At 42.5% G+C, this 27,375-nt stretch overlaps 1 long non-coding RNA gene across 1 annotated transcript in view; it reads right to left on the reverse strand.

Moving 5' to 3' along the window:
• The window catches only part of LOC139023069 (uncharacterized), a 387,059-nt gene that overhangs the window by 34,227 nt on the left and 325,457 nt on the right, over nt 1-27,375 (reverse strand). The window lies entirely within an intron of this gene.

The following is a 27,375-nucleotide window of genomic DNA, read 5'->3' on the forward strand; positions in this document are numbered from 1 at the left end:
ATCCTCACGGTTAAACAGGAGATCATGTTCACACTCAATGCTAACAGCTGTTCACACATTTAAATAATGCCGTGTCAGTGAAGTGACTGTGTGTCACATGCACATGTGACACACACACGCATATATTAGTACATATAGGCTATTGGAGTGTATTAGTGTGTTAATGCTTTGGTGTGACATCAAATCAGGACTATCTATAGGCCTACAGTACATGCAACTCCGTAATTAGCCAATTATTTTCAGATGGTGGACCTAGGATTTCCACATGCTATGATCTGAATTGTCAAGCAATGCATTTCCAAGATCTCTAACATTTTTTAACACAAAGAAACATAATTCAAGGGCTTCACAAAAAAAGTTTTTACTTCATATCATCACAAACTAAACACATTCAAAATATAACTGCGAGCACCAATGAACTGGGTTCACAGGTTGACAGAAAGGACACAAGATCAGTTGGATAACAAAGCACTCTCTATCATGTAGGAACTACAGTAGCTTATGTGCTAACGTGCATCTAATGTGCCTAAATAAAACATTTGAAGTGAATCGGATGTATTGTTCATGAGGAGAAGACGATTGCAGATGATTCTGAGCATTATCGCTGCACATGCAAAGAATGAGTTGTTAATAGTTTACTTGTTTTTTGAGAGATTAATACCAAATTCGGTGGGGTTCATCTTATGAATGTCCATGATTGCGATGACAAGTTTCAAGTTGATAGACCACTGTGCAGTGGATTTACGGTGGTTTAAAATAACACATAAAATCGGATTTTTGATTTGTCAATAACTTAGCCATCTTTTGACCAATTAGCTTTTTTCAAACTAAGTTAAGACATGCACAATGGACCTACATTCCAAAGTTGGTGTCATTTGGTTCTATGGTTCATGAGAATAATATTTTTAATGTATTTTTAGCATATTAGCATATGTGCTAATTCATATTATTTAGCAGTGAACCTCTAATAAATTATCAATAGTACTTTGGAACCACACTGTGCCAGAGAGAATATAGTGCAGACACCGTACCAGAGCGACTATACTATATTTAGTATCCCCCTGATGTAATGTTGGGTTGGACTGTTGATTGACAGCTGGGGGGAATGTGTGGTACGCCAGGCTCTCTGAGCCTCATGCTGGCTCTTCCTGTCCACTGGCCTGGCCTTTGCTGTTTTAATGCCCCGTATTACAGGGCACAGGAAACTACCTCTCTATATTTAGAAGGGCATGGGGACGTGGAGAGGGACTGGCAACCTCACCCCTCACTCTCACGGAGGCACCTCTTTTGGGACATGACAAGCAATACAGGGCACTGGAGGGGTGGGGGTGAAGGTAGTTATGTATGTGTGTGGGGAAAAGAGAAAGCTTTTGTATGTAGACAAAATGGTGTGTAGACAGAGTTACTTCAAAACAATTGTAACATATGGTGACATGTTTGACTATAATGGGTGCATTTTTGGCAATTGTTTATAACCAGATGTCAACATAGTTGTTCTGGAGCTGTGCTCAATAGTCTCACATTCAAGATGTAATTTCAATACAAACTCACATACGTTGTTTGACATTATCCACACAAACTCTGTTTGATCCCAGCTACTCTTGGAGCGAAATGTCTGATTAAAGTCAAGTAGTTGAGTCAGACCTGGCTCCTGACAGCTCCTGGTTGTCCGTTGACTTCCTGTGAACAGCCCCTAGATCAGATCAGTGAAGGCAGGGGCCAGCTGGCTGTGACTTGAAGGGGGCACACCACACAGACATTCCATTCCTCAGCTGATATATGTCATTCAGCGCTCTGGGAGAGCTATGCTATTGATGCGGGTCGTCACAACCCCTGTTGCAACATGGCCATATTTTGTGGGCAGGACATTTTTAAATATCTTATTTTTTAACCATGACAGTGGTTTTGGATATCAATGTGTGATATATGATTGTGAAATATAGTGCCTTCAGAAAGTATTCACACCCCTTGACTTATTCCACATTTTGCTGTGTTTCAGCCTGAATTCAAAATGTATTAAACATATTTTTTCTCTCACCCATCTACACACAATACCCCATAATGACAAAGTGAAAACAAATGTATTGAAAATGAAATACAGAAATATCTAAGTTACATAACCATTCACACCTCCTGTAACAATACTGTGTAGAAGCACCTTTGGCAGTGATTATAGCTTTGAGTCTTTCTGGGTAAGTCTCTTCCACACCTGAATTGTGCAACATTTTTACTACTATTATTTAAAAAAGAATATTCAAGCTCTGTCAAATTGATTGTTGATCATTGCTAGCACACAGAGTGCTGGAAATCCATAACTACTAAAATGGCCATGACAGTCATTCTGACCGTTGATATTTCAATTGTATAAATAATAAATAATACCTCAGGAAACCAAATGCAAATCAGTCAGAAAATATATTGATTGATGCAGAAGTGCATAGACTGTAAATACTAAAATAAGATGATAGTGTATTTTCTGAGACAACAGTTTCCCGTCCAGCTGGCCCATCCAAATAAACCTAAACTATATTTGAACTAATTTCACACATAAAATAACAATAATAATTGATGTGACTGAAAGTCAAGATGAAATTGACAACAGTCTGATGGGTGACATTATTATCAATTGTCGAATAGAGAATAAAGAGACTGATTACCTGCGTAGCTTGCATTGACAGTGTGCATTAACAAAGAAACTAGGAGTTTACCAAATAGCACTTAATCCATATCATCCTGCAGAGGTCAATGCAGGTCAGATGTTTTGATTGCTACACGCTATCAGAAAGAGCATATTCCAAGGTTTCTAATTAACCAACTTTTGCCGAACATGAAACAACAAATATAACATTTCTAGAATAACCATGGCTCCATGCATTCCTCATGTGAGTAGGCTACTGGTGACTATCAGCAACAGCATTTTGGGATATTTCATTATGTTCTTACTGTAAAATATGTGTGTTCTATTGTGGTAGGGCAGGGCCTGTGATGTCTGCTAAACAAACAAGTTGATTTCATTGGCATGGCGCAGCCATAACTCAAAACATGCTATTCGGTTTGTTTTAAATAAATTGCCTTGTATCATGTTTTTATATGACCTTCCGAAACAAAATATTAATGGATTTATTTTATGATTGTGTATATTAACACTAGAACGGCAGAGAGCATCATAATGACACAAAACTAATTGAAATGTTGAATTACTCTGTCATTTTTAAATGTCACGCCTGCTCCCGCGCCAGGCTGCCCTTCATTACGCACACCTGTCACCATCATTATGCGCATCAGCGCTCATTAGACTCACCTAGACTCCTTCACGTTGTTGATCTGTTTGTTCCTCAGTTTTGTTCCTCGTGTCAGCATTATTGTCGTAATGTCATTTTGTTCCCTCTGTCCAGACGCTGTCTGTTCTGTTTGATGTCCATTTTCCATTAAAAGTTCACCCCCTGTACTTGCTTCTCGTCTCCGGCATCGGTCCTTACATTAAAGTCATGTCCCCCTTATCCTTGACTTTTCTTAGTCGTTGTTCAAATCTTAATGTCACAAACAGAACTGGAGTTATAACCAGTTTCAGGAGGGCATGTCATTTTTGGATTGGTTTATCCGGGCCTGCTCTGCTCCTTCTTCAATTTGAATGTTCCATGCTCAGTTGACAAAGATGCAGGGTTACGTAACCGGGTGGAAGCCGGCTAGTGATGGCTATTTAACAGTCTGACATCCTTGAGATAGAAGCTGTTTTTCAGTCACTGTCACGCCCTGATCTGTTTCACCTATCCTTGTGCTTGTCTCCACCCCCCTCCAGGTGTCTCCCATCTTCCCCATTATCCCATGTGCATTTATACCTGTGTTTTCTGTCTGTTGCCAGGTTTTGTCTCAGCTCCTGTTTTTCCTTAGTCACTCTTTTTCTCGTCCTCCTGCTATTTTGACCTTTGCCTGTCCTGACCCTGTACCCGCCCGCATGACCACTGCCTGTCTCTGACCCTGGGCCAGCCTGCCGTCCTGTACCTTTGCTCCGCCTCTGGATTACCGACCTCTGCCTGACCTGAGCCTGCCTGCCGTCCTGTACCTTGGCCTCTGCCCTGGATTATCGACCCCTGCCTGCCTTGACCTGTCGTTTGTCTGCCCCTGTGGTTACAATTAACATTGTTACTTCACACAGTCTGCACTTGGGTCTTGGACCAGCTCCGCAACGCCATCTCCTCCCAAGGAGCCCTCATTGGTAAAAACAATGAGATGCTTTGTGGTCTGATGGAAGGGTTCCAGGACGTGGCCGAACGTCACGACCTAGCATTGGACGCATTGCGGGAGCAATTCCGTGGGTTGCCTACTAGGCAGCCTACCATGACGGTAACCTCCCAGCCCCTCAGTAACCCGGCTGGTAGCAGCGCCGTCACCCCAGTTTTCCGGGAACCCCGCTTAGGAGGTGTTCGTGGCGGAGGTGAGAAAGGTTTTTGAGGCTCCGGTGTCAGCGAGAGAGGCTGCCCGGAAGATACTCCAGCTCCGACAGGTCTCCCTCAGTGTGGCAGATTATGCGGTGCAGTTCCGCACGCTGGCAGCGGAGGGTACCTGGAACACGGAAGCGCTGTTCGACACGTTCCTGCATGGATTATCGGCGGGGGTAAAGGATGAGCCCGGGAACTACCAACGGATCTCGACTCACTCATCGCCTTAACCATCCGGATCGATGGACGTTTACGGGAACATAGAAGGGAGAAGAGGTCTGATTGCAGTTCCAATATCTCACACAGGATGCCCCGAGCATACCCGAGTTCCTTCAAGAGCCTCCGAAGACTGCCGAGTTGCCTCTTCTTGAGCCGATGCAGCTCGGCAGGGCTAGGCTGCCTCCAGCCCAACGCGTACGCAGACTGAACACCCAGAGTTGTCTGTGTTGCGGTACTGTCCCTTCAAGAGACCCAGCTGATTCGTTGGAGTGGGTACTCTGGTGGGTCTTAAAGATAATTGTTCTTCTCTCCTTAATCGCCCCCCTCGCCATGCCACCCTGCTGTGGGGCGACCAGTCCAAGTCTCTCCAGGTACTCATCGACTCGGGGTTAATGTGAGTCTCATGGATGTTACTCTGCCGTTCGAGCTGGGCATCCCCACTCAACCCCTCTCCATTCCCATGGGTGTTAGAGTGTTTGACGGGCGCTCTATAGAATTGGTCACCCACCAGATCACCCCCATCAACCTACGAGTGTCGGGGAACCACAGCGAGATTATCCAATTCCTCGGTTGAGTGTCCGCAGGTTCCCGTGGTATTGGGATTCTCTTAGCTCCAGCGACACAATCCCTCCATTGACTGGGCTACTGGTGCCATCATGGGCTGGAGCCTGTCCTGCCACACTCATTGCCTTAAGTCAGCTCTGCCTGCCCCGGAACGTCTTCCGCCTGCTCCGCAGAGTACCAGGACCTCCGGGAGGGGTTCAGTAAGGCCCGGGCCACTTCTCTTCCGCAGCACCGACCAGTATCCAAGAAGGTCAAGCCTGAGGCGCTGGCACGCCACTATAGTGCCGCGGCTACTACCCCAGAAGCCGAGATGTTTTCCCCCCGCTCCAAGATCATTAGCCCCTCCACTGTTCATCCTCTGTTGCCCCGTACCCTCCGTATTTTCCATACCTTTTCTGTGTCTAGAGTTAAAACCATGTCTGACTGCCCCTTGTCTCCTGTTTCCAGGCCCACCCCTCTCCCTCGTCTCATTGACGGCCAACCGGCGTACATAGTGAGACGCCTCCTGAAGGTTTAACCTCGGGGCAGGGGATTCCAGTACCTGGTTGACTGGGAGGGTTATGGTCCGGAGGAGAAGTGCTGGGTCTCTAGGGACATCCTGGACCCAGAATTCTCTGAATTCCGGCACCCCGCTCAACCAGGTAGGCACCCAGGTAGGACACCAGGTGGCGTCCCTAGAGGGGATGGTACTGTCATGCCCTGATCTGTTTCACCTGTCCTTGTGTTTGTCTCCGCCCACTCCCAGTATCGCCCATCTTCCCCATTACCCCCTGTGTAATTATACCAGTGTTTTCTGTCTGTTGCCAGTTCGTTTTTTTTTGTTCAAGCCTACCAGCATTTTGTCTCAGCTCCTGTATTTCTCAAGTCTCTCTTTTGCTCATCCTGGTTTTTGACTTTTGCCTGACCTGACCCTGTACCGCCTGACCACTGCCTGTCTCTGACCCTGGGCCTGCCTGCCGTCCTGTACCTTTGCTCCACCTCTGGATTACCGACCTCTGCCTGACCTGACCCTGAGCCTGCCTTCCGCCCTGTACCTTGGCCTCTGCCCTGGATTATCAACTCCTGCCTGCCTGGAACTATAGTTTGCCTGCCCCTGTGGTTACAATAAACATTGTTACTTCACACAGTCTGCACTAGGGTCTTACCTTGATTCCTGATAGTCTCTCGGTCCCAGCTTTGATGCACCTGTACTGTCCTCGCCTTCTGGATGATAGCGGTGAACAGGCCATGGCCCGGGTGGTTGATGTCCTTCTATTCTATATTGGTTCTAATCTGGGGATTAGAGAATATAACGATAAAATGTAAAATTAAATTTTATTGGTCACATACACATGGTTAGCAGATGTTAATGCAAGTGTGGCGAAATGCTTGTGATTCTAGTTCCAACAGTGCAGTAATATCTAACAAGTAATCTAACAATTCCCCAACAACTACCTAATGCACACAAATCTAAAGGGGTGAATGAGAAAACGTACATATACATTTATGGATGAGCGATGACCGAGCGGCATAGGCAAGGTGCAATAGATGGTATAAAATACAGTATATACATATGATATGACTAATGTAAGATATGTAAACATTATTTAAAGTGCCATTGTTTAATTAAAATGGCTAGTGATCCATTTATTAAAGTGGCCAGTGATTGGGTCTCAATGTAGGCAGCAGCCTCTCTGAGTTAGTGATTGCTGTTTAGCAGTCTGATGGCCCTGTTTAAGCTGTTTTTCAGTCTCTCGGTCCCAGCTTTGATGCACCAGTACTGACCTCGCCTTCTGGGTGGTAGCGGTGTAAACAGGCAGTGGCTCGGGTGGTTGTTGTCCTTGATGATCTTTTTGGTCTTCCTGTGACATTGTGTGCTGTAGGTGTCATGGAGGGCAGGTAGTTTGCCCACGGTGATGCGCGGTGCAGACCGCACCACCCTCTGGAGAGCCTTGCAGTTGAGGGCGGAGCAGTTGCCATACCAAGCTGTGATACAGCATGACATGATGCTCTCAATTGTTTATCTGTAAAGGTTTGTCAGGGTTTTGGGTGACAAGCCAAATTTCTTCAGCCTCCTGAGGTTGAAGAGTCGCTGTTGCACCTTCTTCACCACACTGTCTGTGTGGGTGGACATTTTCAGTTTGTCTGTGATGTGTACACCGAGGAACTTAAAACGTTCCACCTTCTCCACTGCTGTCCGTTCAATGTGGATAGGGGGGGTGCTCCCGCTGATGTTTCCTGAAGTCCACGATCATCTCCTTTGCTTTGTTGATGTTAAGTGAGAGGTTGTTTTCCTGACACCACACTCCGGGTGCCCTCACCTCCTCCTTGTAGGCTGTCTCGTCACTGTTGGTAATCAAGCCCACTACTGTTGTGTCGTCTGCAAACTTGATGATTGAGTTGGAGGCGTGCATGGCCACACATTCGTGGGTGAACAGGGAGTACAGGAAGGACTGAGCACGCACCGTTCTGGGGCTAGAGTGTTGAGGGTCTGCGAAGTGTAGATGTTGTTTCCTACCTTCACTACCTGGGGGCAGCCCGCCAGAAAGTCCAGGACCCAAATGCACAGGGCGGGGTTGAGACCCAGGGCCTCCAGCTTGATGATAAGCTTGGAGGGTACTATGGTGTTGAATGCTGAACAGAAGTGAGTGCTACGGAGTGGTAGTCATTTAGTTCAGTTATCTTTGCCTTCTTTAGTACAGGAACAATGGTGGCCATCTTGAAGCATGTGGGGACAACAGACTGGGATAGGGAGAGGGTCTGAATTCAAGGGTCTGAATTCAAGGGTCTGAATTATTTCTGAATGCACTGTATATGGGGACAAAGACATAGCGTTAACACAGTTCAAGTGGAGTCAAAATGCTAGCTAGCTAACACATAGAAACAGGCTAAAAAACATACAGTATTTTAACCACAATAAAAGCATGAGTTAGAACCTTGCCAACTAGCTACAACAATGTTAAATTATTTAGAGACAGGGAATAGTCCTAGCTAGCTTAATAAAATCTACAGCTAGCTACCTGGTCTAGCTAGCTATACCGGGTGAGAAACCTAGTTTGAGCTAGCTAGCTACATTAGCTAATTAATCTAAGTGATCTAGCTAGCTACCTGACGTGAAAGGCAATGCACCACACAGTAACATTAAAGTTAGGCTTACAGAAGACAAACTTGTTATAGCCACTCCTAACATGATCTAAAATTTTCACTGACTGAGATAATTATAATAGCATGGTCTATTTAACCTGAATGGATAATTAGTCATGTTACCTATCTTTTTACTCACCGGTTTTATGTCAGCCACAAAGCCTTGCCCATTGGACTTCATTATGAGTCTGGCACACGGGCTACGTGAGAGACATGAGGCTCAAGGCAGCAGTAAAGATTGCATGCAAGCCAAATTGCCCACAGCTCCTGGGGAGGAGAAACTGCAAGGTGGGCAGATGCAATCAGAACAGAACTCGGACACCTGTTTCAGATGCAAGCAACTTGTTTGTGGGATTTTTGTGTTGCATTTTTAAAAGTTTTTTGTTTACCTTAATTTAACTAGGCAAGTCAGTTAAGAACAAATTCTTATTTACAATGACTGCCTAAGAACAGTGGGTTAACTGCCTTGTTCAGGGGTAGAACGACAGATTTTTACCTTGTCAGCTCGGGGATTCGATCTAGTAACCATATAGACACATTCATAATAATACCAATATTGCTTTGGTGCTGAGTTTCACTATTCACAAGCGGACCTGGCGCCTATACTGATGTTTATGCTAACAGATATTTTCTTAATTGACAGCGTATCTTGTGGTTGGGTATTTTTATTTGTTTTGTCATTATACAAATAAGGTTGTATTGTGTGTCAACGCACATGATTTTTGTTTCATAGTTGTAACAAAGCCATTCCATATACTTTACACTTGAAATTCTGTGTTTTTGGTGGTTTTTCGTTTTTACATAGCCTACAGTAACATATACTAATGAAAATGTTATTATGTTCATTCAAATCTTGACATTTCTTATTCTAATGTGGACTAACACCTTCCTAAACACAACCAATGACATTGGCACAAAGGGGGGTCCGATGAGGCCAGGTTGTTCTATTTAAATTGGTTTATTAGACTGGTAGCTATTGGTACTCTTAGAGGCCCGGCTATTCTACTGCTAAATATGCATTTGTCATGGTGCTTTGAGGATGAAATGCTCTGAAAGTGTTTGTCTTTTATGATATTTTTATGAAAGTACTGCTAGAGTGTAAAATACACATATTTAGGAAAAGTCAGAGACAGGTGGGTTCAAGGTTTTTATTGAAATTAAGTTATTGAAATTACAACATTGAAAATGTGAGACTGACCATCTTGGCGGTTCCGGTGCTTGACACCCATTTCCAGGTCTTGCCCTGTGCTTCATCTGTAAATTGGGAGGTGCCTAAACAAAAGTGAGCCTAGAGGGGTGTGGAACTGGAGGTCTCTGAGGTACCTGAATCCCCTTAATAATAAAGAATTGCATTCATTATCATTGCTCTTGAGTGCTGTCAAAGTGCATTATAATAGATGCGCTTGCAGAGGTTGCTTGCAGTGGTTGCACACATGAATCTACATCAATTTAGACGACTGGAGACTGGCAGAATATTGTTTAATACCTCACAAATGATCGAAATGACAGGCTACTTTGACACCGACAAACTGAGAATCTGAGATCAATAAAAAGGACCTTGTCTTGAATCCATCAATATCCTAGGCCTAGGTGTGTGGAGACACACATATTGTACAATATAAGGATGAATATAGTCCTAAAAAAGCTTTCCAGTTTCACTGATTCACCCAATGATGCGTAGCTCACTCACTGGCAATGGCCAACAGCATACCTCTCTCTTATTTTACTTTCTAAAACAATGATTTTCACTCAGTAGGCTTATTGGAAAAATTGTAACATATTTGGTAGCCTACAGGCAGATTAGCCTTCTCTTTTCTGCTTTCCAACCTGTTTTTTTTCCCGAGAATGTATTTGAAATATTTCGAAAGGCCTGTTTTGGCTGCATTCTGTTCACTGACAGATTTTCTGCGCGTTCCTTGTGATTGGGCTACACTCACCATAGATAATGAAGTGCAATGCTATCAGAGCAGAGGAAGGGAGCGAGATCATAGAAAATGTATCACATTTTAGTTCTGTGAGAGATACAGGTGCATGCTTCTCTCTCTCTCACCACAGCAATGTCTGCCATGTTACGCAAACCAAATTAACTGCGGCCCAACATGATTCAACTCTTAGAGTATCAGGCACATTTTCACATTACATATTTTAAGGGACATAAAATTACACAGGAGGCAACTTTAATGAACTCTGATTGCTTATGATTTATTATTCGAGTTTTTACATTGCAACAGTGAAAATAATGTTTAATGCCATGAGAGGTACAGGAACCTGGAAAATGTGTTCCAGAGCGAAATAATGCAAAACTGAGAGGTGCAGGATCTGACTCAAATTAAGCACTGTTCTTGCCATAGATTTTCAAGTTCAATTGAAGTCAACACTAACTCGGCCACTCAGGAACATTCACTGTCTTCTTGGTAAGCAACTCAAGTGTATTTGGCCTTGTGTTTTAGGTTATTGTCCTGCTGAAAATCTGAATTCATCTCGCAGTGTCTGATGGAAAGTAGGTGGAACCAAGTTTTACTTCAGGATTTTGCCTGCGCTTAGCTTTGTTCTTTTTATTTTTATTCTGAAAAACTCCCCAAACATAACACTTTGTATTCAGGACAAAAAGTAAATTGCGTTGCCACATTTTCTGTAGTATTACTTTATTGCCTTGTTGCAAACAGGATGCATGTTTTGGAATACGTTTATTCTGTACAGGCTTCCTTCTTTGAACTCATTCTCATTCTCATTCTCATTCCCATTCTCAGTTTTCTCCTATCACAGCCATTAAACTATGCAACTGTTTTAAAATCACCATTAGCCTCATGGTGAAATCTCAAGGAGGTTTCCTTCCTCTCCGGCAATTGAGTTAGGAAGGACGGCTTTATCTTTGTAGTGACTGGGTGTGTTGATACAACATCCATAGTCTAATTAATAACTTCAGCATGCTCAAAGGGATATTCAATGTCTGCTTTTTTAATATCCATCTACCAATAGGTGCCCTTCTTTGCGAGGCATTGGAAAACCTCCCTGGTCTTTGTTGTTGAATCTGTGTTCGAAATTCCCTACTCAACTTACAAATAAATTGTGTATGGGGTACAGAGATGAGGTAGTTATTGAAAAATCATGTTAAACACTATTATTGTACACAGAGTTAGTCCATGCAACTTATTATGTGACTTGCTAAGCACATTTTAATTCCTGAAGTCATTTAGGCTTCCCATAACAAAAAGGTTGAATACTTATTGACTCAAGACAAAATAATTCCACTTTTATTGACTCAAGACAAAATAATTCCACTTTGACTTCATGGGGTATTGTGTGTAGGCCAAGTGACACAAAATCTAATTTTAATCCATTTTAAATGTAGGATTCACCACAACAAAATGTCGAAAATGTAAAGTTTTGTGAATACTTTCTGAAGGCACTGTATATTAAAGTGACACTACGTGAAAGTTTGTTTGGTCACTGGCAGAGTTACAGTCTTGCTTCATGTGTCTGTCCACATTCCTTAGACTATGGTTAGTTGGTGCTCTGGGTCTGTTCTTTGTTCCGGTGTGGGATCGCAGGATAGCAGAACCTGATATTGTAACATCTGACAGTCAGGTTCTTTAACACCTCAACATTCCATGGACTTGAGCGAGTCTGGTCTGGATCCGTACGTGGATGCTTCCTGACCTGAGTACTATTGCCCCAGTTCCCAATGTCCCCATCCCCCTTGCCTTGTGGCCCTCCCTTCTATTTTAAATAGTCTTTAAGAAAATAAACCCAGCAGGCTATTGTTTATGAAGCATGTGACAAATAAAATTAGATTTGATTCATTTGGTTCATGTCCCTGTCACCTTCCAGTGATAGTAAACCAATAGCTACCTACACCCCACAACCCCTCGTACCCCTGTCCCCCCATTGCCATACCACTCCAGCAATTTCCTGTTCTAGTGCAGATCATGTTCCCCATCGGATGCCTCTTCACATATGCACACACACACACTTCCCTTGCATGCATGCCATGCTCTCTTGTCCACTGCTCTCTCTCTCTCTCTCTTGCCAACGACACACACACACACCTCCCTTGTGTATGAATCCACTTCTAATAGTGTCCTTGACCCACTCCAGGGCTTGTTATCGTGTAATGAGGTGGTGGTGATATGAAAAGGGTAAGGGAGGAGGTGGTGGGGTGACACACACAAGCACATCTGTGGAACACCACACTCATTTAGGTGTGTGTGTAAGGGGTGGTTGTGCATGTGAGCGCTGGTTGTGTGTGTGTCTGTGTCTTGGGACAGAGGTAAATGTCTCCTAATTGAGCTGCAGAAAGACTGCTAATTAAAAGGCTTGCAGTGGTTTTTCATTTCCCCTTTAATCTGCAGCGCAGCGGGCACCTATTAATTAATCTATTAATTCATTCATGCATGTATGCCATTTAGCAGACACTTTTATCCAAAGCGACTTACAATCATGTGGCATACATTTTTTAACTGTAACCTCATATAAATATCTTGGAATTTTAATTGATGACGGCCTCTCTTTTAAATTGCATATTCAACAACTTACAAAAAAATTTAAGCTGAAATTTGAATTTTATTTTAGGAATCTGGCCTGTTTTTCTTTTGAAGCCAGAAGGAGGCTGCAAAAAACGTCAAAACCCTTACGCACCACTGCACTTTGTATACCAGGGTTGGCTGGCCTTCTCTAGTCACTCGTAGGCTCAGTCACTGGTATACTTTAATTTACAAAGCCATTTTGGGTTTACTACCTTTTTATTTGGTCATTTTTATTGTTCAGAAATGTGGTGGGTACTCTCTTCGTTCGCTGGACTTTATCCTGCTAACTGTTCCAAACGTCCGAACTGAATTTGGTAAAAGGGCTTTTATGTACTCTGCACCATCGTCTTGGAACGCCTTACAAAATACTTTTAAACTGGAAGAACTTGTCCCAATTTGGTATTTTTAAATCACTGATGAATGATCTTGAGACTGATTCCCTGACCTGTCAATGTTTTTAATTAGCTGTTTTTGATTTTGTTATACTCTTGTGAATTCTATGGTTTTTACTAGATTACTTGTAGTTTTTCATGTTGTTTGTCTGTAATTTTGTAATGACTTGGTGCTGCCTATCTTGGCCAGGACGCTCTTGAAAAAGAGATTTTAAATCTCAACGAGCCCTTCCTGGTTAAATAAAGGTTTAATTAAACATTTTTTTTAAATTAGTTTACTCAACCAGCAACAATCAGATGAAATCAAACCTACAGACAGAGTGTTAATGACAGTCAGGAGGACTGCTAAGATTATCAGTCTGACAAAAGACCTTATAGGGACTTGTGTTCCACCTCTCAGCTCTCTCATCATGGCCTTACCAGACATAGAGGGTTGTGGCTGTTGAGTAAAGATACTTTTTTATGGGTACTGAGAGAGCTGCTATGATACTCAGCTATCAGCGCCTCTCCTATCTTGCTCTCCTCCCCTCCCCTCCTCTTTCCAGAACCACCCACATGGAAAGATAACTTCTCCCGGGCTAGCCAGCACTCACCACCCCTGCCGGAACTACTAATCTCTTTCCCTCTGTGCTCTGTGTGAGCCTGTTTTCACTCTGTCTCTGTCTGTCCCTCTAGCTTGCTATCTCTCTCTGTCTATTATGTAATTCTGTCTCTCTCTCCTCCCTCTGTCTCTCTCTCTCTTATTATCTCTCCCTCTGTGTGTGTGGTGTGTGTGTGTGTGTGTGTGTGTGTGTGGTGTGTGTGTTGTGTGTGGTGTGCCTCTCTCTGTCTTTCTCTCTCTTTATTACATAAAAGAGCTGAATGTAATATGGAGCGGGAACACTTTCAATACTCTGTCAAAGCAATGTGTGCATGTGTGTGTGTGTTCCTTTAACGTACAGCCTCCGAGTGACACTGTTAAAACCATCACATGCTCTGTTGACTGACCCCTGACCCCACTTATGCCCTCTGTGGAACTGTGGAATGCTGGGGTGGAATATCTCTAGAGTACTACGGGGGAGTGAGGTCAGAATGAACAGCTTTGTTTTGGAACTCAGTGTTTTGTTGGTTGTTGATCTCCATGGCCACTGGTTCGGACTTGTTGTCGTGGAATACACTGGTTTCTCTATTACAGCCCTGCAGCCCACTCACTTTTCACAGCACGGCAGACATATTTTTGTCAGAAGGGCCCTGTTGACTGTAATTGTCGGTTTTTTACAGCTTTAGCGAAAGGTTGTTGATTCACCATTGTTGTCTATTTTTACTGATAACTCTGGCAGGGGGCATGGGGAATTGACTTGTAACTTTCCTGAGAAGTTTACCGACTCAAAATGTATGGCAGGTTGCGTTGGGAATATGGAGATACAATGTTTAATGCCTAGTATTCACTGCCATGAATAGTGTTTTCTGAGCCTCTGGTACAGAGAGATGTCACCAGTCTGAGAGATGAACAGACCCAACCTGTCTGTCTGTCTGTCTGTCTGTCTGTCTGTCTGTCTGTCTCAGGGGTTGCTCTTGTGATAGAAATAGATACACCTGTGAAAAGATAATGTCACACTTGCTCCACAGAAGGAGGTAATATCTGGTATTGGTATTTACCCTACCTAAGGGTGTGTCCTCAACACCCTTCTTTCCTTTCAGATCTGCTTTCACGAAGGAACGAATATGGAGGAAATGGAGGCTATACCTGGGATGACATGTCTTATTTTTGGTTCAAATAAACCCTTGAAACATCTTGACAACCTTGGATCGACATCTCAACCCCAGTCGGAATACCTGAGACTCTATGCAGCATCCTTGAGCTGCCTAGGATGACATTTCTTTTACATGGAGAGAGGCAGGGGCGGAGAAAGAGAGAGATGGAGAGAGGTAGAGAAAGAGGCAGGTAAAGAGAAAGCGAGGTAGAGATGGTTGACAAAAGGCAAGTTCCTGTGTCTCCGTATAGCCCACGTGGAGGTCTTAGCTGAAGAGCAGTATAAACAGTCATTATCATCTGAAACAGGTTATAAATAACACTGTGGAGAGAAAGAGATGAGAAAACATCACAGTCAAGTGGAGCCCACACACCCTTCAATAGATCTTGTGCTAGACCGGACTATAAATCACGAATGTAATTCCACGCTAATGGAACTTCACGCTCTCCATCTTTCTTTTTACTCCATCTACCTCTTTGCCTCTATAGTCTCCCCATATTTTAGCTATCCATTTATCTTTCCCACTTTCTATCTCTCTATTCTTTGCTATTTTCTATCTCTTATTATGATGTTTTGATACTCTCTCTCGCTATCTCTCTCCCGCCCCCTTCTCTCGAGACTCTTGCCAGTCCACTCCAGGCCGTTGGCACATACTGAACAGGAAATTAGTGGTTAGGGCAGTCAAACTCAGACTCGCCGCCCACCTGCCCAATACATCCGCTCCATGGGTGAGTAATGCTATTCACACAACACTGCTAAACCATGCTACTTCAGGGAACAACCATACATAGAGTGTGAGGAGGGGAGAGAGAGGGTCTGAAAGGAAGACGAGAGAGGCATTGATGTGTCAGCATGACTTGTATGTGCAGAGTTTTGTCCATCTTTTTCTAAAAAGGTTTCTGGATTTTGTGAGCACTGACTTTCACCCTAAACCTGGTTTAGAGGAAAGTCTAAATGGGTGAGATGCCAGGACATCCCTGCTCAACTTTTTCATTGGCCTCAAAAAGCCTGTCACTAATAATCCCTATTTAGAGATAATAATTACATTTGTGGCATAACCATAACCCTTCACCCTCCTTTTTTTGTCTGTCTTCATAACAAGCAGTAGTTGTTTGATTCACCACACAGCGCAGTTGCTATGCCAACAGCGACCTAAACAAACAAACATCCAATCCGAGCGACAGCCTGGCGGACGTTTGAAAAAAACAAACAGAAAAAGAGAAAGCCGTGGCACGACCAGACCTCGGCGTGAATGAGCTCTCACTCTCTGCCTGTGAATGAGTGGCGCCAGCTAAGCAGTGCAGGGAGGCAGAACCCATTGGCATGGGATTTCCAGAAAAACTTGCCTTCTGTCGAGGAAGGAGACTACTGCAATGCTGCGTTCCCCAACATCTACAAGTCTGCCTGTCTGTTTTCCTATCTTGTCTGCCTGTCTCTGTGTGTGTCTGTGTGTCTCTATCACCCATTAGCAATATTTTCTCTGTGTTTTCGATGAATACTTAACGTGCACACCAGGGATTTGATGAGGGGGAAATACATATTTCCTGATTCATATCTGCTCTCAAGTTACACACAGTAACAGCCCTAGCCCTCCTTCCACCCTTCCATATCCTCACATGTACTCTTGAATAACGCCGGAGGCTGCCTAATCTAGCAGCGTTCCCTCTGTAAGGCGAGAGGTGAGGAGAGGCAGCCTCAGTGTTATAGGAAGTCTATTAATGAACAGTGAGGCCACTCTGGATGCTGGATTTAGAAGAGGATGATAAGGTGATAAGGACTGGGGGCCTAGCAGAGCGGATAGAGCCTTGTAAATATTTGAGTGTCTATAATGTAATGTTTTCTCACTTTCTCTGTAGAGCTGCAGCTGCGAACAGACGCCCTCTCACCTCCATCGCACTTTTACTCTCTCAGTGGACGAGGGATAGATTGTACTTCTTAAAGGAAGTGGAGAAAACACCAACCAAAGAGAACTCATGGATGACTTAAGCTCCAAAAGCAGCCTTTTTACCCATCCAATACGTACCGTTTTTCTTTGCACTAGTCTTCCTAGATTCACAGACGGTGGGACGCTGTTCCTCCTACAGAATGGAAACAACTTGGGGATAAAACATCCCCAGTAACCTTTGAACAACAATGTATTATCCCTTTCATCCTAAGAAGTTTTTCCACCAACCTTACCATACTGCCTTTCCCCCCCCCCCCCCGCTTTTTTCTTATGTCTGTAAGGTATTGCAGGTATCAAAGCTGAAACTTTTATTTACGCCTAATGATATAGTAATCATTTTGGTAAACTTCTGCCTATGGCTTAGTATGAAACGTAGCCGTAATGGTAAAGGTGACATTGGCACGCACGCTCTTAAACTCTTGATGGTTGCTAGGCAGTGGTAGTTAACCATTCTCCAGCAAGTTCTAAACTTTGCAAGGCATGTCACTTCTCAAATCTCTTCGCAAAGGCCACCACTAAGCATGCACTGTTTTCTTAACCACAATTGGATGGATCCATAAAGAATTACAGTGGGATTAAATATCACCAAATTATGAAAATATTGGAATAAAGTACGCTAATGCAATTGATGGCATGTATCAAATTGTTTGAAACAATAGCCTACCCGTGTGTGGTCATTTCAGCACTGTTTTGATTGGGACAGCACCATCGCTTCCGAGTGGCGCAGCGGGTAGCTTCCGAGTGGCGCAGCGGTCTAAGGCGCGTCACTACAGTCCTTGGTTCAAATCCAGGCTGTATCACATCCGGCCGTGATTGTGAGTCCCAAACGGCAGGTCACAATTGGCCCAGCATCGTCCGGATTTGGCTGGGGTACGCCGTCATTGTAAATAAGTGTTTGTTCCTAACTGACTTGCCTAGTTAAATAAAGGTTACATATATTTTTTTAAATGGCTCTGCTTTGATGCAAGCGTGGGGAATTGTCTTAATTAATCAATGCCAGATTTTCTTTTTCACTGGATATTAGTTAGGCTCAGTGGCGGTGCATGGATAAAATCACTGGGGATTTCATTTTGCCTTGTTGGCTAATTTATTAGAACATTTTGCCAGCATGTTAAGAAGTGGACTATTTTGTTCTTCACTCGCAGCCGTTTACTATCCTAGGCCTACTCCTGACCAAAAGCCTTTGACTTCAGTGACTTGTGTAATGGTGCGTGGTTAAAATCACTGGGAAAGCCAGTAAAAAAGCCATATTACTTACAACCTATGTTGTGATATTTGCTCTATAACTCATTCGTTCATACGCCAGCGTGATATACAATAATAACAGTGGCGCAATAAATTCAAATACACATGCGTTTGTTTCATCACAAAACCGGAGAGCAACATCTGTCCATTGAAGTCCACAAAGCTATTGCATGTCAAAAACAGTTTTATGACCTGCACCATGGTCAAGCAAATCAATGTTTCCGACAGTTTACTAAACAACGACTGATTTAGAACCATGGAGATATCGCAAGTCAGCACAAAGACAACAGGCACTGCCTCCGCTATTCCTGCACCATTTCAACTTAAACATTTTACTTTTTATGGCTGGGGGCAGTATTGAGTAGCTTGGATGAATAAGGTGCCCAGAGGTGCCCAGAGTAAACGGCCTGCTGCTCAGTCCCAGTTGCTAATATATGCATATTCATAGTATATTTGGATATAAAACACTCTGAAGTTTCTAAAACTGTTTGAATGATGTCTGTGAGTATAACAGAACTCATATGGCAGGCAAAAACATGAGAAAAAATCCAACCAGGAAGTGGGAAATCTGAGGTTGGTCGTTTTTCAACTCATCCCCTATTGAAGATACAGTGGGATATTGGTCATGTTGCACTTCCTAAGGCTTCCACTAGATGTCAACAGTCTTTAGACACTTGTTTGAGGCTTCTACTGTAAAGGAGGGGCTCAAAAGGGCTCTTTGAGTCAGTGTTCTGGCAGAGTGCCACAGGCTTGTGACGCTCGTTCACGTGAGAGGTAGCTCGCGTTCCATTGCTTTTTCTACAGACAATGGAATTGTCCGGTTGGAACATTATTGAAGATTTATGTTAAAAACATCCTAAAGAATGATTCTATATGTCACGCCCTGACCTTAGAGAGCCTTTTTATGTCTCTATTTGGTTTGGTCAGGGTGTGATTTGGGGTGGGCATTCTATGTTTTGTTTTTCTATGATTTTGTATTTCTATGTTTTGGCCAGGTATGGTTCTCAATCAGGGACAGCTGTCTATCGTTGTCTCTGATTGGGAATCATACTTAGGTAGCCCTTTTCCCGCCTTTCTTTGTGGGAAGTTGTCTTTGTTTGTGGACATATAGCCTTAAGCTTCACGGTTGTTTTTGTATTGTTTATTGTTTTTGTCGGCGTCATCCTAATAAAGAGGAATATGTACGCTCACTCACTGCGCTTTGGCCTTTTTCTTACGATGGCCGTGACACTATACATCGTTTGACATGTTTCTACGGACTGTAACGGAACTTTTTGACATTTCGTCTGCTCCTAGCGCTAACAAAAGTAGCTATTTGGACATAAATTATGGACATTATCGAACAAAAGAAACATTTATTCTGGAACGGGGATTCCTTGGAGTGCATTCTGATGAAGATCATCAAAGGTAAGTGAATATTTATCATGTTATTTCTGACTTTTGTTGACTCCACAACATGGCGAGAACCTGTATGGCTTGTTTTTTGTGTCTGAGCGCCGTACTCAGATTATTGCATGGTGTGCTTTTAAGGGGGTCATATAAACACTGGCAAATGTATTTTTATATGCAAAATACTGTAAATCCTATGTGAAAGCATTGTAATGTAACAAGGGCATGGTCTGACATATGAAAGTCTATGCAGCACCAGGTTTTGAGTCCCTGTGTGCATCCCAAATGGCAAATAGCATCCTATTTCCTACATAGTGCACTACTTTGACCAGACTCATAGTGCCCTATATAGAGAATAGGATGCAATTTGAGACAATTTGAGTTCTCATCGTGGGACTAACACAGAGGTGAAAGCTAAGAACAGGAAGCATCCTGTAATCAATATCCCCATTGTTGAGCACTCACCTCTCTCTCGCTCTTCCGCCGCAATCCAGACATGTTAAACTGCTAGTGAATAGATTTAGGATGGTTTTGCATCGTACAGCTACAACGCTGACAGACTGAAAGAGGCCTCTCTTGGATAACGTGTGGGTTACATTGACATGAAAGCGAAGCATCGGTTTATTCTTAGAGCTCTCTTTTTGACAGTGATCAGTGACGTCCAGGATAAATGTCCAATCCCGTCTTCGGTGAAGAAATGTTTATGTTCACATGAGGTCGAATCAGGGGATATTGAAATGGGGTTAATGTGAGTGCATATCTTCCAGGTGACACTATCAGATCATATCCAGCAAGAGACAGTAAGTGGGCTGATCCATCTGTTACTCTAAGCAAGATTTGAATGACTTATATTTTCTGTGCTGGATGGATAATCCAAAATCCTGATTGAATTTCATCTCAGGAAAAACTTTCATAAGTGTTTTTCTGTTCAACCACTAAAATACCACCTGTTATTATATTAATAGCGGGGTCAAAAACATTGCTTCAATCAGTGTCATGGGAACCAACGGACTCCCGAATAGAACGGACAAACAAACTCACTGCTGTAGCAGTAGGCTCTAGGATCTATGCAGGCTGCACAACACAATCTCCCTGGGTATTGCTGTTCTGGCCACCATGAAACGCTAGACTTTAGCCATTATTCCCCAATCCCTTCTACACCCTCATTACACCCTCCCTCCCCCTTCCCCTCCAGGGCCTGGCCCTGGAGACTGAAAGTAATGCCTGTGTAGACTCCCTCACTCCTTCCTCACCCTTCATATACAGTACCTCTACCTCCCCCTTACCTCTCCCCTACCTCTCACCCTACTTTGTGCTGATGTTTACGAATGCCACACTCTGCTTCCTGCTCCCTCCCCTCATGTCCACCGTCACCCCTGGAATGCACACGGCCCCTGCTAAATTGATCACCAACTGTCCAGTCCATACACATTAAAACCAGTAGATAGTGATAACGCTGACATCATCCACGTTTTCCTATGGAAAACTCCCAATAGCGCATGAAGCTGGTCGTATTTGAATTTGAAGCACGCCATATTGCTGAATTGGGTTGAATGGCAACAAAAAAATCGCTAAGGTACGTGGTGAAAGATCATGGTCATTGTAGTTTTCATCCTGTCAGAGAGTCAACCTAAATGTCAACGGAGCCTCTAGTCGTCACTAGTTAACATAGCCACAAAGTCATAAACCCTGCCTATTTCTTCAATTTATCTTATTAAAATGTGATTTCAAACCTAACTCTAACCTTAACCATCACATTAATTATATCCTTAATCACACTGCCTGACTAATTTCCTCTCCTTTATTTATTTATTTTGCTCTCTGTGCATTGGTTGTGCTCGTTTGGGTCACTGCGGGGGTCTGTGGGAGTCTGTCTCGCTGTGGGGTGCTATTCTCTCACTCCTGCGATTCATTAATGTGACCTTCACTGCACCGCTGTGACAATGGCCTTTTGGAAAAAATATTTATTAGAAACCAATGCCCCTGTTGTGATGTCTTAGAACTGCTACCACTATCCCGAAGAGCTAGTACATTTACTTTAAAATCCTTAAGAGTCTATCGATGAACCCGTGTGTCAATCTAAGTAACATAATAAAATAATCCCCATCAAAATATATGTTTTTTGCATGGGCTGCGTCTCAATATAACGCATCTGCATGTCGGCCTTTCGCATCTGCAGTGGAAGCCGAGCTACAGCGGTGTTTGTCAGACCATGAAACATCCTGAAAATCGGTATTCTCACAAAAACATCTGTAGCGTCCAAACGGTTTGGCCTACAAAGTATTATGAAAAGGGAAGACCCTCACGAACAAGATGGTGTTCTCCGTTTTGCTCTACAACCCCCACAAGCCCCACAGGACTCGTCTGAAGTCGGTAACATTGATGTGCCATTGTTTAAAAAAAAAAATTATGGGCTGGATCAGCTTAATATTGCGGAAAGAATGTTGCTTCCAATGTATTGTCTGCATCATTTCCAATCCCCCATATTTTTTGGGTAAATATATACACTGCTCAAAAAAATAAAGCTGTGGATCATCCTCTATTGTCCCTAACATCTTTTACTCCTTCGCAAAAGTTGTGGGATACACACATACACATACACCCACACACACTCAACCCTTACCCCCACACAACCATAAGCTCACTTTCTCAACAATTGCACCAACCCAGAGCCCAACTCAAGATAGGTCTTGATTTACAAATGCACTTGCAGTTGCAGCTGCATGAGAAGGCCTGCAAGACCGCGCAAAAAATGGGCAAGAATTTAGAGATTTTAATTACCATTGTCACATCCTAGATGATGGAGGTCAAATGTACACCTTTTCCCTGAAACACCCACAATACGGTCACCCATATTGACCATATTCCCAAGCATCTCCATGCAGTCCGACTTTGATTTTGTGCCACTACGGTCACAATAATATACCCCCTCTCTGAATGTCCGAGTGTGACCCCCTCCCCATGGGTTACTGCAGCTAGTGTTGCCAGCACTGCCACTGCCTGGGTGGGGGCACCCCACCGGAATCCCCACCGGCTAGGTACAAGGTCGTCAAGGTTCTCATTAGCAGCTTTGAGAATTTTCTTGTATATTATGCTCTCCCTTTAGGGGGCTTTGGCTTTGCAGGACCAACCCTGCCAAGCAGGCTCAGAATCTTGAGGGGGCAGTGCTGCTCTTGGTCTCTGACCTCATTTTGGCTGCATACAGACCGCTTACAGCAGGCACATAAAACAGTTAGGGACTTCTCCTTAGTATCTGGGTCATTCAGGTGGGTGTCTAGGGTATAGGGTCATGGACCGTACCATTAAAATAGGATCATAAATAAATAATTAGATATCATTTCTTTTAAAAATGTAGTTCCCTATGATAGGACAATAATAAATCAAATGTATCATTTATTTTAAAACTGTTCCACCATGATAGGACAATAAATAAATAAGATGTATAATTCATTATAAAAGTATATCCATCATCTGAACAACATTGAAAGCCCTCTCATACCCCGGCTCACAACAATACATTGGCTCTGGGATATGCAACCATTTCATTACTCACTCACTCAACTTTCCAAACATAACAAATAAAATCAAAAATAAACACACACCACACCATCCACACATACTGTGCCTTCTGTTTACTTAGTTTTTATCTTCACCATGTTGAATTAGTGCTTGTGTGTCCAATTAGTTATATCTGAAGATATATAGAAAAGCTATATTTTTTATTGTATTGTTACAATCCATAACCGGGCTAGAATTGTGTTTATTTTCCTCATCTATGAGAACTTTCTATTTTTTTAAATAACCATGGAGTAGTCTTTGTGTCTCTGAACAACTGGTTATCAATATATAGTTTATCAACGACGAGAGCTACTCGTTTCGCTTTTAATCTATTTTCTTTGAAAATTGGATACAGAACTTTGCGCCGTTCTGTAATTTCCTTCGGAAACTGATCATTCATGTCAATTTTGGTCCCAGCAAGTCTTTTACCCAGGCTTTTAACCATTATTTTATCTTTAAATTAAGCAAATTTGGCAACGATTGGGCGTTCATACCTTTGGCCTCTCTGTCCGAAGCGGTGTACARGTTCAAGTTGGATTTTGTCGATAACTTCGCGTGGAATCTGAAGCGCTGTAAGGAGGAACTCTCTAACTACAGATTCAGGAACTTCTCCTTCTTTCTCCTGGATACCAAGTACCAGATTCTCTCTCATTGATCTAGTTTGTATGTCCAGTAAGGCTTCCCTCAGAACAGTGTTCTCCTTTTTAATTTCATTCATTTCGGTTTCAATCTTATTGACTGTCCCTTTTAGCTTGTGTGTTTCCTTCTCCAGTGTCGCAGCTTTTTCATCACTCATCTCGAGGCTTGCCTTCAACTCTTTTATATCCTTACTAACTAATTCAAGTATACCCAGTTTGTCATTTATTGATTTTAACAGATCGGTTTCGACCTTTACCATTCCCGGTGGTGAAAATATTAAATCATCAGTGTCTGTAAAAGAGTCACGTTTTCGTTTTGAAATCGGTTCCCCTGTCTTACTCTCCGTCATGTTTGGGTGTTGCTTGTTTTCGTAATATTTGTCGATAAATGTCTCTAGTCTTAAGATTTGTTTTGTGTTATTATCCAGATTGAAGGTTACCACCCACCAGATTATGTACTGCTAATATTGTAGTCTAACTTGCCGATATTGCCGATATTGAATATTACGTTTTATCTTGAGGTGCTCTACATAACTTCGTTCAGTCCGCCATTACCTTTACTTCCGCCACATTCCGCCTCAGCGGTACTAAAACACTTGAGTGTCTCCCTTGATCCTAGGTCCTGGCAGAGTTGATGTGCCATTGTTTGACTGTAGCGTCCAAACCTTTTTGGTCTACAAACTAACATGACAACACTGTAGAAAGGGGAGACTCTCACGAAGACAATGGTGTTCTTTGCTTTCCTCTACAACCCCCACAAGTGTCACAGGACTTGTCTGATGGTAACCCATTAAAACAAATGAAGGACGTTTTGTGGCAAGAAAAATAAGGGGTTAAATATGTATCCCAAAAAATTTAAATATTTCCTGAGCGTTCTTATATTGCTTTCTTATTTAACTTCTTATGGCTGCAGGGGCAGTATTGAGTAGCTTGGATGAAAGGTGCCCAGAGGTGCCCAGAGTAAACTGCCTGCTCCTCAGTCCCAGTTGCTAATATATGCATATTATTATTAGTATTGGATAGAAAACACTCTGAAGTTTCTAAAACTGTTTGAATGATGTCTGTGAGTATAACATAATTCATATGGCAGGCAAAAACCTGAGAAGAAATCCAAACAGGAAGTGGGAAATCTGAGGTTGGTCGATTTTCAACTCATCAACTATCGAATACACAGTGGGATATGGATCAGTTTGCACTTCCTACGGCTTCCACTAGATGTCAACAGTCTGTAGAACATTGTCTGATGCTTCTACTGTGTGGTGGGGCCGAAGGAGACAGGAATGAGTCAGGTTTATCATGAGCTGACCATGCGCGTTCACATGAGAGGGAGCTCTGTTCCATCGCACATCTGAAGTCAATGGAATTCTCAGGTTGGAACGTTATTGAAGATTTATGTTAAAAACATCCTAAAGATTGATTCAATACACTCGTTTTGTGACATGGTTTTCTACTGACTGTTACAGAACTTTTTTGACATTTCGTCTGCTTTTAGTGAACGCGCTTCCTGACTTTGGATTTGTTTACAAAACACAGCTAAACAAAATAGCTATTTGGCTAAATGATGGACATTACCGAACAAAACTAACATTTCTTGTGGAAGTGGGAGTCCGTGGGAGTGCATTCCGATGAAGATCAGCAAAGGTAGTAGTGAAGATTTATAATGCTATTTATGAGTTTTGTTGACTGCACAATTTGGTGGGTAACTGTATGGCTTCCTTTTGTGAGGGAGCTCTGGTCCATCGCACATCTGAAGTCAATGGATATCTCAGGTTGGAACGTTATTGAAGATTATGTTAAAAACATCCTAAAGATTGATTCAATACATCGTTTGACATGTTTCTACTGACTGTTACAGAACTTTTTGACATTTCGTCTGCTTTTAGTGAACGCGCTTCCTGACTTTGGATTTGTTTACAAACCACGCTAACAAAAATAGCTATTTGGACATAAATTTTTACATTACATTTACATTATCCTTTCACGAGCCTCTACCCCGGGTCCGGGATCCCCCCACCCCCCCCCCCCACACACTGATTAGCATAGTAGCATAGCTTCACAAGTAGATAGTAGCATCTAAATATCATTAAATCACAAGTCCAAAGACACCAGATGAAAGATACAGATCTTGTGAATAAAGCCACCATTTCAGATTTTTAAAATGTTTTACAGGGAAGACAAATATGTAAATCTATTAGCTAAACACTTAGCAAAATACACAATTTCTTTGTCCACCATTTTTCTCTCCACCAGTAGCTATCACCAATTCGGCTAAACTAAGATATTGATAGCCAATAACCTATAAAAAACCTCATCAGATGACAGTCTGATAACATATTTATGGTATAGGATAGGTTTTGTTAGAAAAAGGTGCATATTTAGGTAGAAATCACAGTTTACATTGCACGACCATCAAACACGACTAGAATTACTATAGAGAGCAACGTGTATGACCAATTTACTCTTAATAAAACATTTCATAAGAATAGACAAAGCATAGCAATGGAAAGACCCAGATTTGTGATTCCAGACAATATTTCAGATTTTCTAAGCGTTTTACAGCGAAAACACAATAAATCGATAAGTTAGCATACCACATGTGAAAACGTTACCGAGAGCATCGATTCAAGCCAAAGAGAGCTATAACGTAATCATGCCAAAATATATTAATTTTTTCACTAACCTTCTCAGAATTCTTCCGATGACACTCCTGTACATCATTTACAACATACATATACAGTTTGTTCGAAAATGTGCATTTTAGCCATACAAAACCGTGGTTACACAATGAAAATACTAGAAATCAGCCTCAAAATGTCAGACGTCATCTTTCAGAGTGATCTAGTTTAATTGAAAGCTAATCATATACTTGACAAAAAAATACAGGGTTGACAGGAATCGAAAGACAAATTAGTTCTTAATGCAATCGCTGATTACATTTCTAAAATTATCCTTACTTTCTTATACATAGCGTTCGCCAAGAGAAGCTATAACAAACAAAATGGCGTAATATGCGTTTAAAATATTTCGACAGAACAACGATTTATCATATTAAATATCCTTACTATGAGGTGATTTCATCAGATTCTTGGGCAATGTATCCTTTCTTGGGTCTAATCTTCTTTTGGTCGTAGATGTCCTCTGTCCTTGCAAAATCCACTAACGATCGAACGGGACCCCGAAACGTGCCCAAGTTTCAGAGTGCACGACAAGAAATTCCTCAAAATCGCACTAAACGGATATAAATTGCTATAAAACGGTTCAAATTAACTACATTATGATGTTTTTAACAACTATAACGACTAAAACATGACCGGAGAAATATCACTGTCTAACAACCATTTGGAAAGAGGCAAGTCCGATGTTCATCTTGCGTAAAACGCGCGAAGGGAAGAACGGTACTTCCACGTTTTGTTTGTTTTATAGTGGCTCTGATTGCGCAATCGACTCCATTCAAAACGTCATGACGTACTGACACCCAGAGGAAGACGTAGGCGTGTCGGTTTCTCCATAGCATCTACTGGCACCTTAAAACCGATCCCAGATCAGGGGTAAAAATTTCTGAAATCTGACTCCCTGTCAGGAAAAGTGCTGTAGAAGTAGTTCT

This window comes from Salvelinus sp. IW2-2015, linkage group LG26, assembly GCF_002910315.2.
Source record: "Salvelinus sp. IW2-2015 linkage group LG26, ASM291031v2, whole genome shotgun sequence".
Classification (NCBI taxonomy): Eukaryota; Metazoa; Chordata; class Actinopteri; order Salmoniformes; family Salmonidae; genus Salvelinus; species Salvelinus sp. IW2-2015.